The sequence below is a fragment of the Sciurus vulgaris genome (assembly GCF_902686455.1).
Source record: "Sciurus vulgaris genome assembly, chromosome: 14".
NCBI classification, from domain to species: Eukaryota; Metazoa; Chordata; class Mammalia; order Rodentia; family Sciuridae; genus Sciurus; species Sciurus vulgaris.
The window spans coordinates 65,824,366-65,839,227 of record NC_136475.1 but is presented as its reverse complement, the minus strand read 5'-3'; the positions used below and the strand labels follow the sequence as shown (position 1 = coordinate 65,839,227).

The 14,862-nt window shown below is 39.5% G+C and overlaps 1 protein-coding gene across 6 annotated transcripts in view; it reads right to left on the bottom strand.

The window, feature by feature from the left end:
- SLC8A1 (solute carrier family 8 member A1) overlaps window positions 1-14,862 on the bottom strand; it is a 374,985-nt gene that overhangs the window by 316,049 nt on the left and 44,074 nt on the right. Inside the window, exon 1 of one of the 6 annotated variants that reach the window (XM_079109858.1) lies at window positions 5,021-5,150. The exons of 4 other annotated variants lie outside the window; for them this stretch is intronic. The gene's annotated coding sequence lies outside the window, so the exon portion shown is untranslated. Of the gene's footprint in view, window positions 1-3,518; window positions 3,682-5,020; window positions 5,151-14,862 lie in introns of those variants that run through there. One more of the 6 variants, XM_079109857.1, reaches the window with a different exon arrangement.

Here is a 14,862-nt window from a genome sequence, read left to right as displayed (position 1 = left end):
TGAAAGCTCACACTCCCAGAATCTAATCCATCCCAACGGGTCAGAAAACACTTGACATTTACTTTCACTAGATCTTAGACCTATCTCCAGGGAAAAGAAATCCTTTTATTCAGAGAGAAAATCGGAAATAGCTAGTTCAGCAACCCACTGGCCTGGTTAGCCACCATTCCTACTGAGAATGAGATCTGAAGTGATAGACACTTCAGGGAGCTGTAAGGGTGCTAGATAGGATTATGGAATCTAGGGAAAGTCAGGGAGAATATTTGCCACAAGAGGGAGCAGGAGAATTTGGTAGGCTGGGAGACTCTAATAGAGGTTATGATATGGGGGTCTACCTATAGGTCCATGAGGTTATGATGGAGGGTTATAACTATGAAGTCGGAAGATACTGGAGGATATTTTAGCAGAAGACATTTATCACTTAGAGGTGATAAAATGGATGAAAGGAACAGTAAGAAGAGAAAGATAAAGGGTGTTGAATTCTAAAGTTTTAGACAATAGAAGGCAATGATTTAATTTTTATTTGAAAGCAACATACGCACACACCGCAAAAGCATAAGACATAAAACCCATGTGCTCTAACATCCCCTTTCCACTGTGTTTCTCTTTTTCCAGATTTACTTTCTATTTCTATTTGGATCTTATTTATTTCCATGTTGTTAGGGCAGTCAGTTTCTTACCTACCTGCGATTCTCCCTCTATCTGAGGGACCATAGAGAAAGGACAGGTCACACCGAATGGCAACATGAAAATCAGATGTAAAAGTCCTAAAATGCACTTATTTTGAAATGAACACATCCATGGGCAAAGTGAATGCTTTACCTTGCTTTTGTTTTATGTTGTTGTCAACTTAGTTGGATCTGATGAGCTTTTCTCATCATTTATTTTGTCAAAGAAACAGATGAAGCACTAAGAGGGAAGGAACCATGCATTTACTTTGCAAGATAAATAAAAGTCTATTTTTGTCTGATAAAAAAACACGTTAAATATAGCTTGTTAACAAAAGCTGAAGCTCTCTTGCGATGCATTTTATTTTTTCAATACATAGTAAGCTTGAAAGAGTAATGTAATTCCTGCAAATGAGTCCTATTGGTGATCCTGACTATAACTTACCTTCCTTTTATAATTTTATTTGGAGTTAAAGCACTGTCACCGTTATGCTTTCCTTTCCCTTCATGGCCAACAAAAGGATTATCTAGTTCTTAATCTAAATCCAAAATGATCCAGTAGAAACCATTAACTAGCAATGGTAAAGTAAACAGACGGGTAGGTGGATGGATAGATAAACACACAACCTTCATACTCTGTTAGTTCACTACTTTCTTCTCCCAGCCCTGTTAAGGCTCCAAGACAGAGTAGATTTAAGTCTGATTGTCATGGACATTCCTACATCCTTTGCAACCCCTGCACAGCTCAATAGTGAATAATGAATGGCTTGCTTCTGCTCAGCCCCCCTCCACACACATACTTTCTACCCTTTCTTCTAGGAATTAATCATTCAATTTTTAATACAAATTTGAAAAAACAGCCATTTTAAGGAATAAAAATCGAGGTTCCTTTTATAGCAAGTGGGAGAAATTTTATTTAAGGAGCCCTTCTATCCAAATGGAACCCTTCAGGCAGGCAGCATTTGTAAAATGAAAACCATTTAAGAAAACACATCTTTGCTGCTTGATGAAATAAGTGATTCCTCCCCCACCAAATCACTCACAAAGCCCCAAAGATGGAGCAAGCTCTCCTTCCTTCCTCCTGCTTTCACACCCAGCTAACCTCCCAATTAAGCAAGTTTAGCAAACACAGAGAGTTAAATACAAGTAACACAGGATTTGAAAGAGGACCCTAAAGCCAGTCGTCCTTATTCTGGTTTTGTTTTCTTATCTGAAATGAATGAAATATCAAGATTCATTTTCCTCCCTCATTCCTGACTTGCTGCAGGAGAGCTCTGACAGAGAAAGAGGAAGCATGCAAGTGTGTGAGTGTGTGAGTGTGTGCCTTTGTGTGTGTGTGCGCGCGCCCACATGTGTTAGGGGTGGGAGAAGGGGAAGGTACACTTTCAGTATGCTTTCTGGTCCTCCCTCCCCCATTTCCCTTTGGAAATCTTCATATAAGTCCCGGTTTGTGGATGTTCAACTGCTCCTATTCGGAGATACTCAAGCCAATGTCTTTAACCAGATCTGATCAGAAATCTCCACCTACTCAGTGGGCTCCTCCATCTTCAGGATGCCTGCACTGTCTTCACCACATCTGTCATTTTTAAAAAAGCTTCTTCCACTACACCTCCCACTGATATCCTTTTTTCTCTTTTTAGTCTTTACACCTCCAGCAGGACAAAGTTTGTGTTGTTATATTCACAACCACTAGTGGCTGACTAGCAGAGAGGTAGAGAGTGCCTTCAAGGCAGCCAGGATAAGGGGGGTTAAAACCATACCTAGTGCAAAACATGACTTTCCTTCCAGCGACTGCAGATAACAGACACACTGCTTTCTTTAAAAAAAAAAAAAAAAAAAAAAAAATTTCTTTGTTAAATTTGATCTCCCCCTTCTTTCAACCCAACCACTGCTACTTTATCTGGGGAGGGAAATACGAATTGCCAGCCCAAGTCATTCATCAAACAGCGACAGAATCCATGGAGGGATGGCGAGTTAAAGACTCAAGGATGCACATATGCTGTATTTTTAAAAGCATCGCCAGGACGGGATTTGGTTTCTTTAGCCGACTGTCCAGCTATTAAGACCTCCCTCTTCTTGACGAAGGAGGAGCCAAGAAGGATATCCTCGCATCTCAGAACATAAACCATTTCCCCAAGAGCCAGCACAGCCCCTGAGGCAGATAATGCAGCTGCAAAGTTCCTTTGGAATCTCTTGGGGAAAGATGCCTGTGTGTGCAGAATCCCCGAAGCCCACCACGACATGGTGCCCAGGGACCAAGACCCTGTAAGTCCAGTCCCCACATTTTTTCGTTGTCTGTCCCTCTGCCCGGCCACACCTCCCTCCTCTCTGCAGTCGGTGGTGAAGAAGCACCCAGCGCCGGTCGGCAAAGAGGGGGGTCGCAAGTGTGGCCTTGGGGAAGACCCCAGGGATTATCAGGAGGAGGGACGACCACGCAGAGGAGCCCAGTGGGTGGGGACGCCTGGGTTCCCAGCAGCGCTCCTTTCTGGGTGGACTTAGCTCTTCGCGCCCTGAATCCTCAAAGCCCAGCGCGGTGCAGGGCGCAGCATCCCTCCTCAGCAGCCCTTTCTTCCTCCGGCAGCCTGCACTGGCAGGCAGGCACCCTCACGCCCAGAAGCACCAGTCGGAGCAATTTCACTCGCCCCAAGCCCAGACACCCAAAAAATGTGCAGGCGCGCGCGCGCACACACACACACACACACACACACACACACACACACACACACACACACACAATTCAGAAGCCAGTCTTTTGCCAAAAGAGGGAAGTGCAGCCTTATGAACAGCAAAGGGAAAACAGTTCACGGTATCTCACTGAATTCCTTCTGCTTACCCACCATAGGATCCTACCTGGTTTGAGGAGTGTGAATGGATTCTCCCCGATTCCTCCCGCTAGTAGGAAATACGGCAAACTCCCTGCTTTTAAATAGCTCCCGATCAGGAAGAGGTCGCTCCCATCTTCTGCGGGAAGCACAAAGCAGGCGGCGGCGGACAGACTCCGATGCAGCGCCAGCGAGAGCAGGAGCGGCGGCGGCTGGCAGCGGTGCGCGCGGGCGGGAGGCAGCGCGGAGGCCGGCAGGCTGGGAGGGCCGGGGCCGGGCGGCGCGCGCGCTCGCTCCCTCTCCCCCTCCCGCGCACACCCGCCCGCCGCCCGCCGCCCGCAGCCTCGCACTCGCTCACACGCGCGCTCGGCGCCGCCGCCGCCGCCGCCGTGGCCCGCTGGCTCCCCGCGCCCTGGCCCTCTGCGCGCTCCCCGGGCGCCCTCAGAGATCGCGTGCTGCACAACCCGCAAGTTTCTGGGGCAGCGAGGCGGTGGGGAGTCCTTCCAGCCTCCTGGCCTCTGCCGCTGAGAATATAATTTTTATTTCCTCCAGGCTCTCGGCCCCGCAGTGCGTTCTGGCCGCGCGCTAGCGCTCTCTTGGGCACCCAGCCCATAGATTACACAGGCTGACCCCCGGTGCAACTTTTCTTTTGAACCTTCCTCGCCTCTTCCACAGACAGAATCCCGACCTCTCCACTCGCCTACCCGTTTCTCACCTCTGAATTTGTTACTCCAGATATATCTTTCTTCCTCCACATTCTGCCCCTCTGCTAAAGGAAGCTTTCTTTTAGCAAAGGATTCTGAGGATGTATCAATGATATTTTAAAAAATCTTTAGTCCTTGTTTTTTCCTACAAATCATGTATGCAGGAGTATACGCTAGCTACTAGATGCTGACACAAGCAAATAAGGATGGAGTTAGGGTATTCCCCAGCCAAAAACTCTGAAAGACTCCCCGTGTTGGTATTTCCCTCAAAGATTGCAACTCACTTGAGAATAAAGACCAAGAGACTGTTTAGTGCGAAAGCCATGCCATTTTAAACTACACAGAGGAGTAAAAGCTGAGCTTTAAGATTGAGTCAGGAAAGACCTAATGCAGCAATCGACGAACCATTCATTGCCCTTTCCAAGAGAAGCATTATCATTGCCAATACATCACTTCCCCATAATTAATAAAGGAGCATTGCAGCAGGCCCTTGCTCTCTTGACAGCTCATTCATCCTTACAAATCCTTAATGACTTGGCAGGATGAAAGGCTAGACCCACTGTGGAGTTCACAGGCTCCCAAACCTGGATGCACATCAGACACACCTGGAAATGCAGACTGATGCTATAGAATCTGATGCAGACTCTAGATTTCACGTGGGGGCTCCGAGTTTGTATTCTTGAAGCACCAATTTATATTGACCCTTATGGCTTACTGAGGTGTGTGGGGTCAGGTCCTGCTCTATGGGAAAATTGAGGGGAGGAAGGAGCTGCAAAGCAGAAGGCAGAGTTCAAGTTCTATATCAGAGTTCTCCCCTGATACTTACAATGTGGCTCTGGCAGTCAGGTTTTGGAAAGAGAGATTCTGACTCCAGGAATCCCAGGTTGATTCTGCAAAAAAGAGCAGTAGCACTCCTTTACCCCTCTGCAAGTGGCTCACAACCCTGACAGCATTCAGATCTCCTGGGGAGTTTTAAAAGTCCCAGGGCCTAGACCACACCCTAGAATGATTAACTTGCAATCTTTGGAGTTAAGACAGGCATCTGTAATTTGTTTTCATGTTCCCTGGTCCATACCTATGTGCAATGAAGGTTGGGAACCACCGCTCTAGGCCAGTATACCTTAAACATGAATGTGAGTCTGAATCACCTGGGTATTGCAATTGCATATTTAGTACTCCACCTGGAGTGGGCCTGGGATCTGCATTTCTAGCAAATTTACAAGTGACATTGATGCTGTCTGAAGGAGGACTGCTCTTTAATTAGCAAAGGTCTGCTGTGCCCATTCAGTGTTTATGGACACTCTGGCAAAAGAATTCCAACCCGCCACTTGTCTTGCACATTTGCTGGAATCCTTCTTCCCTGTGAACATTTTCCTTTCTTTTCTTGGAAGCTGCTCTCCACATAAACTTTCGTTAGACTGCACTGAGTAGTGACATTTGGGGAGACAAGAGAAGGTCACCATCTCTGGGTTAGAGTATATCCTCAGCCAAAATTCGCATAGAATTCTGACTTCCAGGGAGTGTAAGAGGCAGATATTTGGCTCATACTCAATGACAGGGGCTTGGAAAGAAATATGGCTGTCTTTTAAATAACACCAAGAAAAGCTTCTAACTAAAGACTGTGTTCTTAGGAAATAGGACATAGGTTATGAAGAACACAAGTGAAAGAGCTAAATAAAAATGTGAGTGATCTATACTTCATTGGAATTGATTCTGTATATGGCCTGTTATTGCTGTATGGGTCACTTAGTGACAATATTTTCTTAATAGGATAAGCATGTCTGTGACATGGGGTGACAAGAGTACTGATCTTTAAATGACTATGCTAGTCTTTACTGGTCTTTAAAAGTTCATCTTATCAGCATCTGAGAAGGTATCACAGCTACATCCAGTTCCTCTTTATTCCTCTTCTTTTCTAGTCTAAACTGATAGGTTAATTTGGATTCCATAGAGGATAAAAATCTACCTTAAATGGTCTTTTCTTTAAGTTCATTACATGGTAGCCTAGTACCCAGTGATTTGTCACCATTTTTATTTGGCTCAATTTCTGAGGCCCTAATTTTCTTTGCCTTTCATTTCTCATTAAAGGCATCTTTATAATGGGTTCCAGGGCCCTGGGGCAAGTCAAACCTTTTGCTCCCTCCTAAATGTCATACATGACTGAATTTTTATTGCAAAAATTATCAAAAGCAACATCACTGGCACAAGGCTATGAAGACTACAGCTCTAGGAAAGGAAATAGTGAGGTTTCTACAGACTGTGACTTTGGAAAAAAGAAATATTGTTTGCAAGAAAGGTGATTTACTTTCCAAAAGCGATGGCATTTCTTAATGGTATTCTTGTATATTGATTGCTATTCTTTTCTTCTGGACTTGGAATTTAAACTCACCAATCTTCATTGTTATCAAACCAAAGCAGTATGGCACAGGTATTAAGGGGGCTCCACAGGAATATCACTAAGATTTGATATAATCTAAAGATGGTTCAAATTTTCAGGAACCTTTCACTAGCAAATCTTCAGGGGATCCTTAAGCAAATTTACTTTCAAGCAAATATAAATGATGTGAATTACATCCAACTTTATATCCAGTCTACAAGGGTACCAAAGATTTTTTTTAAATTTAATAGTGTAATAAAACACCCAATAACTTTTCATCATAGAGAAGACAAATATCTTATTGTAGTTCCTTTTATTTTTACTTTGAATCACCTAAGTCAGTGGAACCTCTGTTGTTTTTTTTCCATTGCCTGGGACTTCTTAATGTATCAGTAGAGTCCTAATCAGGCCCATCTCATGTCCTACTCCACCAGCCCTCACCACACAGGGCTCAGCTCATAACAGGCTCAATCTTATCCTAATTTCCAAAGAAGAGATAGGTACTACAGCACTCCCAGCCTGGACAGGGAGTAGAGCTTAGCCATAGAATTTTCCCAGACCGAAGAAGCTCATGTGGACCACTGGACTCCTCATTTTATCATTTAGGTTTTCTCTGCTGCTGATTGGATCCAGGGCTCTTTGCATTCAAGGTGACTGCCAGAGATTCTTTGTCGACTTTTAAGTGCCACTCTTTCGCTTCCTGGGGTCTTGTTCCTGTGGTTCAACTTTTACTTCTCTACTTTTTTGATCAGTTGGTCTTATACCCCATCAGGTAATAGGCCCTGCTAGTGTTCAAAAATCCAGAGAGTCTTATAGATAGACTTGAAATTATAACCTCCTCCCCTAGGCTCCATTACTAGGGGGCCAGCCACTTCCTCTGAGTCACCAATTTGTCACAGTCTTGGGACATCAGAGTTCTTTAATTCTACATTTCTATAGAATTAGACTTGAACAAAATCCTGACTCTTTTTCCACTTCTGCTCCTTATTACATTAAGGCTATATCGGGAACTCAATGGCAGAATCATTATCTAGAGAGATTAGTAAGCCAGAAAAGAGCAAATGATTGGTTAAGAACCCAGGCTTAGGAGTCAGAATATTGGTGGGATTCATAGTTCTGCTCTGGATGTGTGAACTTGGGGAAGTTTCTTAACCTTTAAAATCTCAACATCTTTGTCTGGAAAAACCTAAATCATAAAATTTCCTTCAAGGAGTTATAGGAAGGATAAATTATATATATATATATATATATATATATATATATATATATATATATATATATAATGTGCTTGTTGTATTTCTTTCTTTTTAGTATTAGGGTTTGAGTCCAGGGCTGCTTAATCACTTAGTCACATTCCCCAGCCCATTTTATTTTATTTTTTAAATTTTGAGATGAGGTCCTGCTAAGTTGTTGAGGGCCTCACTAAGTTGCTGAGGCTGGCCTTGAACTTGTGATCTTCCTGCCTTAGCCTCCTCAATCACTGGAATTATAGGTATGTACCACAGCACCCAGCTTGGTATAGTTCTTGATCACAGTAATTATTCAACAAATGATATTGTTAATAATATATTATTTCATTATCATTGATAAAGTTATGTAAAAATGATATCCACATAAATAACAAATTCAAGATAATGCGGCTTTTCATTCTCAGACCATCGTGTTATTGATAATGATTTTGATGCGATTTTTGTTATACAGAACTTTTGACGATGACTAATCCAAAAAATGTATATTTATACATAAGAAGATCACTTTTCTGTAATGAAGGAAACTGTTTGTACTTTCTGATTTTATAAGGACAGCCTGGTTATTCCTGCTAATGGTATTTCTTTCTCTTTTTTTTTATGTCTAGCTATCAACTTGCTGTCCTCTAATCTCTTTTAAATCTGAGGGTACAATTTCAAAGAGCTGTTTAAACCAAATCCCCCTAGAACTAAAATTTTGGTTACTACATTAATTTATTAACAGAGGACTTTATGTGAAGGACAAACTTCTTCACTAAGTTTGCACAGACTTTCCTCAACCTTGGTTCAAGGACTCTCCATCGACAGGGGTTGGAGATGAGGCCCTGGGGTGCTCTGTACCAAGCAGTTGTTCCTTACTATCCAGTTCGGAAGCACTGTCCCTGAGAGATGGTACATCAGTTTTTTCAATAAATATCTTTGCTAAGACATCGTCCATGATGTATAGTTCTCTCTCTGAATCTTCAATTACTGGTCACTGATTAGAATCTTCTGAGAACTGCCAGTGTTTGAGTGGTTACTGCAGTGCCCAGACAGTAGCCCTTGAAAATGATCATAACAAAAAAATACTTATGGGAGAAATGACTGAATTCCTGGGTGTCTTAGTCCATGTTATTAATGATGAAGCTTCTGCTACCAATGGAAGTACCTGGATAATGAAACAACACATTCTCATCTCTTTCAAAAAATTCAGAATTGCTCAGTGTGACCTAAAGAGTTGGTAGTAATCATGAGTAGGTAAAGTTCTAAAATTAGGTTTTCTTTTCTTTTCTTTTAAAAATGTTATCCCAGCGATACCACTCCTCAGTATTTATCTTGAAGAATGAAAGTCATCATGCTTTAGAGATACATGCATACCCATGTTTATAGCAGTGCAATTCACAATAGCTAAACTATGGAACCAGCTTTGATGTCCATCAACCAATGAATGGATAAAGAAAATGTGATATATATATATATATATATATATATATATATGTATATATATATATATACACAATAGACTTTTATTTGTCCATGAAGAAAAATGAAATTATTTCATTTGCAGGAAAATGGATGGAACTACAGAACATTATGTTAAGCAAAATAAACCAAACTCAGAAGGCCAAAAGGGATATATATGTGGAAGCTAGAGAGCAAAAAAGAAAAGAAAGATGGGAGGGGGAGCCCTTGAAAATCAAAGAGAGACCAGTAGAGGAAAAGGATCAAGGGTTGAGAGATGGGGAGGGAAGGGGGAAATGTTGGGGAGTGATACTGGTCAAATTATATTGCTATATTTTTTATATGAATATTTAACAATAAATCCCATCATTATGTACAACTATAATGTACCAATAAAAAATATGGGAAAAAAGGTTTAAAAAATGTTATCCTGTCACATGCAAAAATTGCCATCATTGAATTTGTTTCAGCATTTCTAAAAGTGTAAAACAAAATAAATGGTGAGTTATTTGTATAAGCATTAAAATATTTGCTGTCTGTATAAGAAATCCTTATGAGCTAGTTGAAGGAGCTTATTTGTATTTTATAAACTGAGAAAGTACAAATGGATTTGCTCACGTAGAAATCTAAACCCTACTCTTAAAGATTCTTCTCTTGTTGGTCAGAGGTGGATCTGGATACTGTGGGGGGGACAGGAAGTTGTTTTCATTTTTGGTGTTTTAAGCTTTTTTTTTTTTTTTTTTTTTTTTTTTTTTTTTTTTCTGTGTGGTTCTAAGTTTCAACCAGGGGTAAAAATCGGTGAGTGAAACGTGAACTAGCTAATGATAAAGACACATGAAAAAGTCCCCTTCTATCCAGTGCAGTATGTTTTCTATTTTCTATTCTGCTGTTCCACTCAATATTAATATTTAACAGAGTATAAAAATGAAGACTTTTCTTGGAAATTTAAAAGACTGCAGGGCCTTTAAGAGACAGAAGTGGGTATTTTAATTCTTCTGACAAGGATTTATAAGCAGATTGGAAATTATACTCAAGAAAGTCCTGTGTATGACTGCAGGGCCTCTGTCTGTCTTGTTGAACACTCTACCCCCAGCATCAAGTGCAGTGTTTGGTACATCGTAGATGAATTAACAGAACGCATCCCACCCACTCTCAGGCGACTGGTCTGTGTGGAAAGAAGATGGCTTTTGCTTGCAGGGTGAAGTAAACTGGCACCCATCCAGTGGAATTGCAACTTAATACCAACCACCTCCTGGTAACTGCAGTGCAGGCCCTGGTTAGCAACTGACATAGTCCTCATATCCACACCCACAGTCCTGCCTGACCACCTGCTCTGCGATGACAGGCAGATTGTCTTTTACATTGCAGGAGGCTGAACCCCACAGAGATGGCAATCAGACCCAGCCTCAGGCTGGAGCCTGTAAACTGACCCTTTGTCAGTTATCTCAGGAATTAATTCTAAAGCTTTCATTTGTCCCAATTCATAAACAAGTCATAGAATCTCTTATTTCCTCTATTAAGAGAGGCTCATTATGCATGCAATTTATGTTTTGTGCTTGAAATTTTTTTAAAATATTTTTTTCAAGAATCAAGGAAACTGAGCTTCCTGATAATGTTAAAAGTCAGTTATCAAACAATTCATAAAGGCAAAAAGTTGGATGGGACAGAGGAAAATAATAGTTGACAATGGCATATTATTTCATTTGTTCATTCATTTCTTCTTGTATTCATTCAACCAATATTTATGAGGCCCTCTCTCTGCTCTGCCCTGTCTTCCCAGAAACTAGAAAGACAACAGAAAAAACACCAGTAAAGTTCCTATTCTTTTTGGACTAATATTCTAATGGGAAAACAATAGGCAGTAAGCAAAATGGACAAATTAACACATTATAAGCTGCCATATGTAAATAAGACTATGAAAGCAATAAAGGAAAATGAAATAGAGTTTCGGGAACAAATGCTAGTTCAGGTGATCAGTTTTGCAGGGACTTGAATGCAGTTAAGATCCACTACTGACAGAGCCATAATCTTTTTGAGTCCCAAAGAGAATAAATGATAGAGCATAGTTTTGTTTGATAATTTGTTTCTGCCCTACTTTGAGGTTCTTTAGGAATTTCCACCTCAAGGTCACTGGACTTTATTAGTCTTAGCTGCAGAGGCTTGGACAGGAGTTTCACCTCTGCATTCAGGAACACATTCATATTATATAAATCTAATGGTTGTTCCAAAAAGGCAGACTGTTCCCAGGGATTGCATATAAAATAATTGTCTTCCTTTGAAGGCACATCAGTTTGATTTTATTTAAAGAGTAGCATCTTATTAATACCTGAAAGATCAACTTTTCAAAAGCCAGCTCTAATTAGTGGACCTCTTACCCCAAAGTCAATGGCACTGGTGAGGAGACAGAGAACCTCATATGCATAGTCTAAGATGGTTCAATGCTTTTCTCCCAGAATTCTGTTACACATCCTTTTCCTTCTGTATTCTTATGTGAAATTACACAATACACGCACACGAGACTAACGGCTTGTGTACATACTCAGACACACATTCTCACACAAATGTATTGTCATTCATATTCATGGTGTTTAACTTTGGCTACTTATTTAATTACTGAAAATGTCTATATCAAAACATGCAAGTGTGCATGGAAATAAAAACTGAACACTTACATTTTAAAATTTTATTTAATATAAATTTTTTAATTTATAGGGTTTTATATACTTAGTTGCAAGTCTACTTCAAGGCTAAATAAGATTTTGACCCAATATTGCTCTTTTGGAAAAGGAATGATATCAGATTTGAAGCCTAAAACATATGAATTATGTATCTTATGAATCTTAAGAGATATTTTTAATTTTTTTTATCAAAAATTAACTTCTGAATGTAGAAATTGAGGAAAGGTAGAGTTTGGATGGAAAAGTATTTAAAACCTCGAAATGACTACCTAACTCATGACAAATGATCAATATGTTACAAATTAATAGAACATACCTCATTATAGGATAATCATAGTAATGGAAAATTTGTAGCAGATTTACCAGCAGAATTTTTAAATCATTCAGATAGCAGAGGGTGACTACTCCATTTAGAGTCACAAACTATGTTCTGTGATAATTTTAAAAAATAAATTATTTCATGCTAAGTGAAATAAGCCAATCCCAAAAAAACCAAAGATTGAATGTTTTCCCTGATAAGTGGATAATGATACCTAACAGGGGTCGGGGGTGGGAGAAGAATGGAGGAACTTTAGATTAAAAATGGTGGAATGAGACAGACATCATTACCCTATGTACATGTATGATTACACAAATGGTGTGAATCTATATCGTGTACAACCACAGAAACGAAAAGTTGTATCCCATTTGTATACAATGAATCAAAATGCAATCTGTAAAGAAATAAATTTAAAAAGTTAAAAACAAATGAATTAGACACCATCCATTACCTTCAGGAATTTAGTCTCATAGGTGGAATTAGACTCAAGATTTTTGAAAAAACGAGTGCTATAACCAGCTATTTACTTTATAAAGATATATCTTGATGGTACATCTGAGATGCATTAAAGTGGGCATGACCAGTGATAAACAGAACAGAGAGGAGATGATTAAAACCATCTCTAAGAAGCTCCAAGCAAAGGACTGTAAATGGCTATTTATTTTCCATTGGCTCAGTTCTTGGCAGAATCCCATTACCTCCCAGACCAATAGTTTTAAAAAGTACTGTTTTCATTTTGAGGAGAATCATTCTAGACGGTTTCAACTGAAACACATATGATTTCTATAAGACTGCTAGTATCCTAAAAAAGAGATTCCTTTTCAAGACTGGCATACCAGGGCGGGGGTAAAGGTGGAGGTCTACTTTCACATCCAGAGAGCACTTCATCACTGTGCTGATGAATGGTGATAATAAGAAGCAGACAGCACCTTGGTGGGTTTTATAATTATGTCTAAATTCTCTACAGAAAATGTACCCCCTTTTTCTTTGCACCTTAGATTTACTGTTCCTTTTGCCTATGACCCTGATGTGCCACTGTGTTTTAAATAAGTTATAGTAATCCAAGATTATCTGATCTTCTTTCTATGACTTAAGAGCTGACTTGTAACAAGGGAGCAGTTGAAAAGATCCCCCTTTCACCCACAGGACTTTTAAATCTGTGTAGAACAGCCAAATGCAGTCAAGTTTGGTGAAAGATGAGTTTTACAGCCAGCCTCTTAACTTCTCCTAATTACAACTATTTTTATTATTATTTAAGAATATACAAAATCAGTGAAGGAAATCTGGACATATTTGTAACATTCAACAAATCTTTTTGTCTTTTGATCACATCTATCTATATCTCTAGAAAGATATTACTTTGCTAAAAGAGTCTAATGTTTGGATAACAGGTTCAAAGAGAAAATCAATTGGTTTGATTTCCCACATGTGTGTTTTTGACATCTTTCTTGACATACCCTTAATATGACACACACTAAAAAATTGTGCATTCATCATTAAGAGAAATGCGATATTCATTTAGCATTACTTGACTCTGTAATATATATTATTAAAATAAAAAGCATATGTTAAATTTTTTTATGTTTATCCTATCCTATCATTTTAATGTAAGCTTTCTATTTCATTCAAATAAATGTAATATAATTAATATTGATAAGCAAAATTAAGTTTAAGTAAACTTATTTATATAATTAAACATAAAACAAGTTTTAGCTTATATAAATATACAAATATTAATTTTATTTATATAAATAAGAATAAAAATATTTATCAATATAAATTTTATTTATATAAATACTAATGCTAGAAAAATATGCAATGAATTTCCTGAAAAATTTGGAAACTCTTTTCCTGTGAGAGGCAGAATCTTCTGTTAGGAAAAAAATTAGAGCAAAGATGAATTTATATTTTGTGGGAATGGACTTGAATTTGCTACCTTTACCTGCTTATCATATACTCACAAATAAAAATTATCTGTTCATTCATTCATTTACTTACTGAGTATTTTTTTAAGTGTTCATAAAAAACAGCACTGAGTTACACATAAGGGAATCATCAGTAAACAAATGGGGCTTTTATCTTGAATTAGGAAACAGCAATAAAGTAAATTATGTAATTATGTAATTTCATTAATATTATGGTAAATGGTAACAAGGAGATGCAGAGTGGGCTTTGACATTTTCTAAAAGAGGAAGCTGACCTTTCTTAAGGGAGTTAATAAAGCTCTAAGAGATGGCTGGGATCTGCCTGGAAGAGGGGCCTGAGCTCAGTGCATAGTCCTAACAGAAGATTTGAATGCAAAGCCCTGAGGTGAGAAGGTGCAGTCAGGAAATTGAAAGAGAGTCAGAGAGGGTAACGCACAGATCATGAGGGGCAGAGAGGTGCCAGCAGAGGCTGTGGCAGAGGCCAGGCCCTTCAGAGCCCGCAGAGCTTGGTCTTCTGGTCTTTTTGTTAAGACCAAGATGATTCTCCTACCTCATTCTGAGAAGTTGCCTTAGTGTCACATAGAACAAATGAGACTGACAATACCTAAACTTTGCCTTTTTCCCACTTTCCCTACTCACATGACTTAGCAAAATTCCTTCTGAATTTAGTATTAAGGAGAGA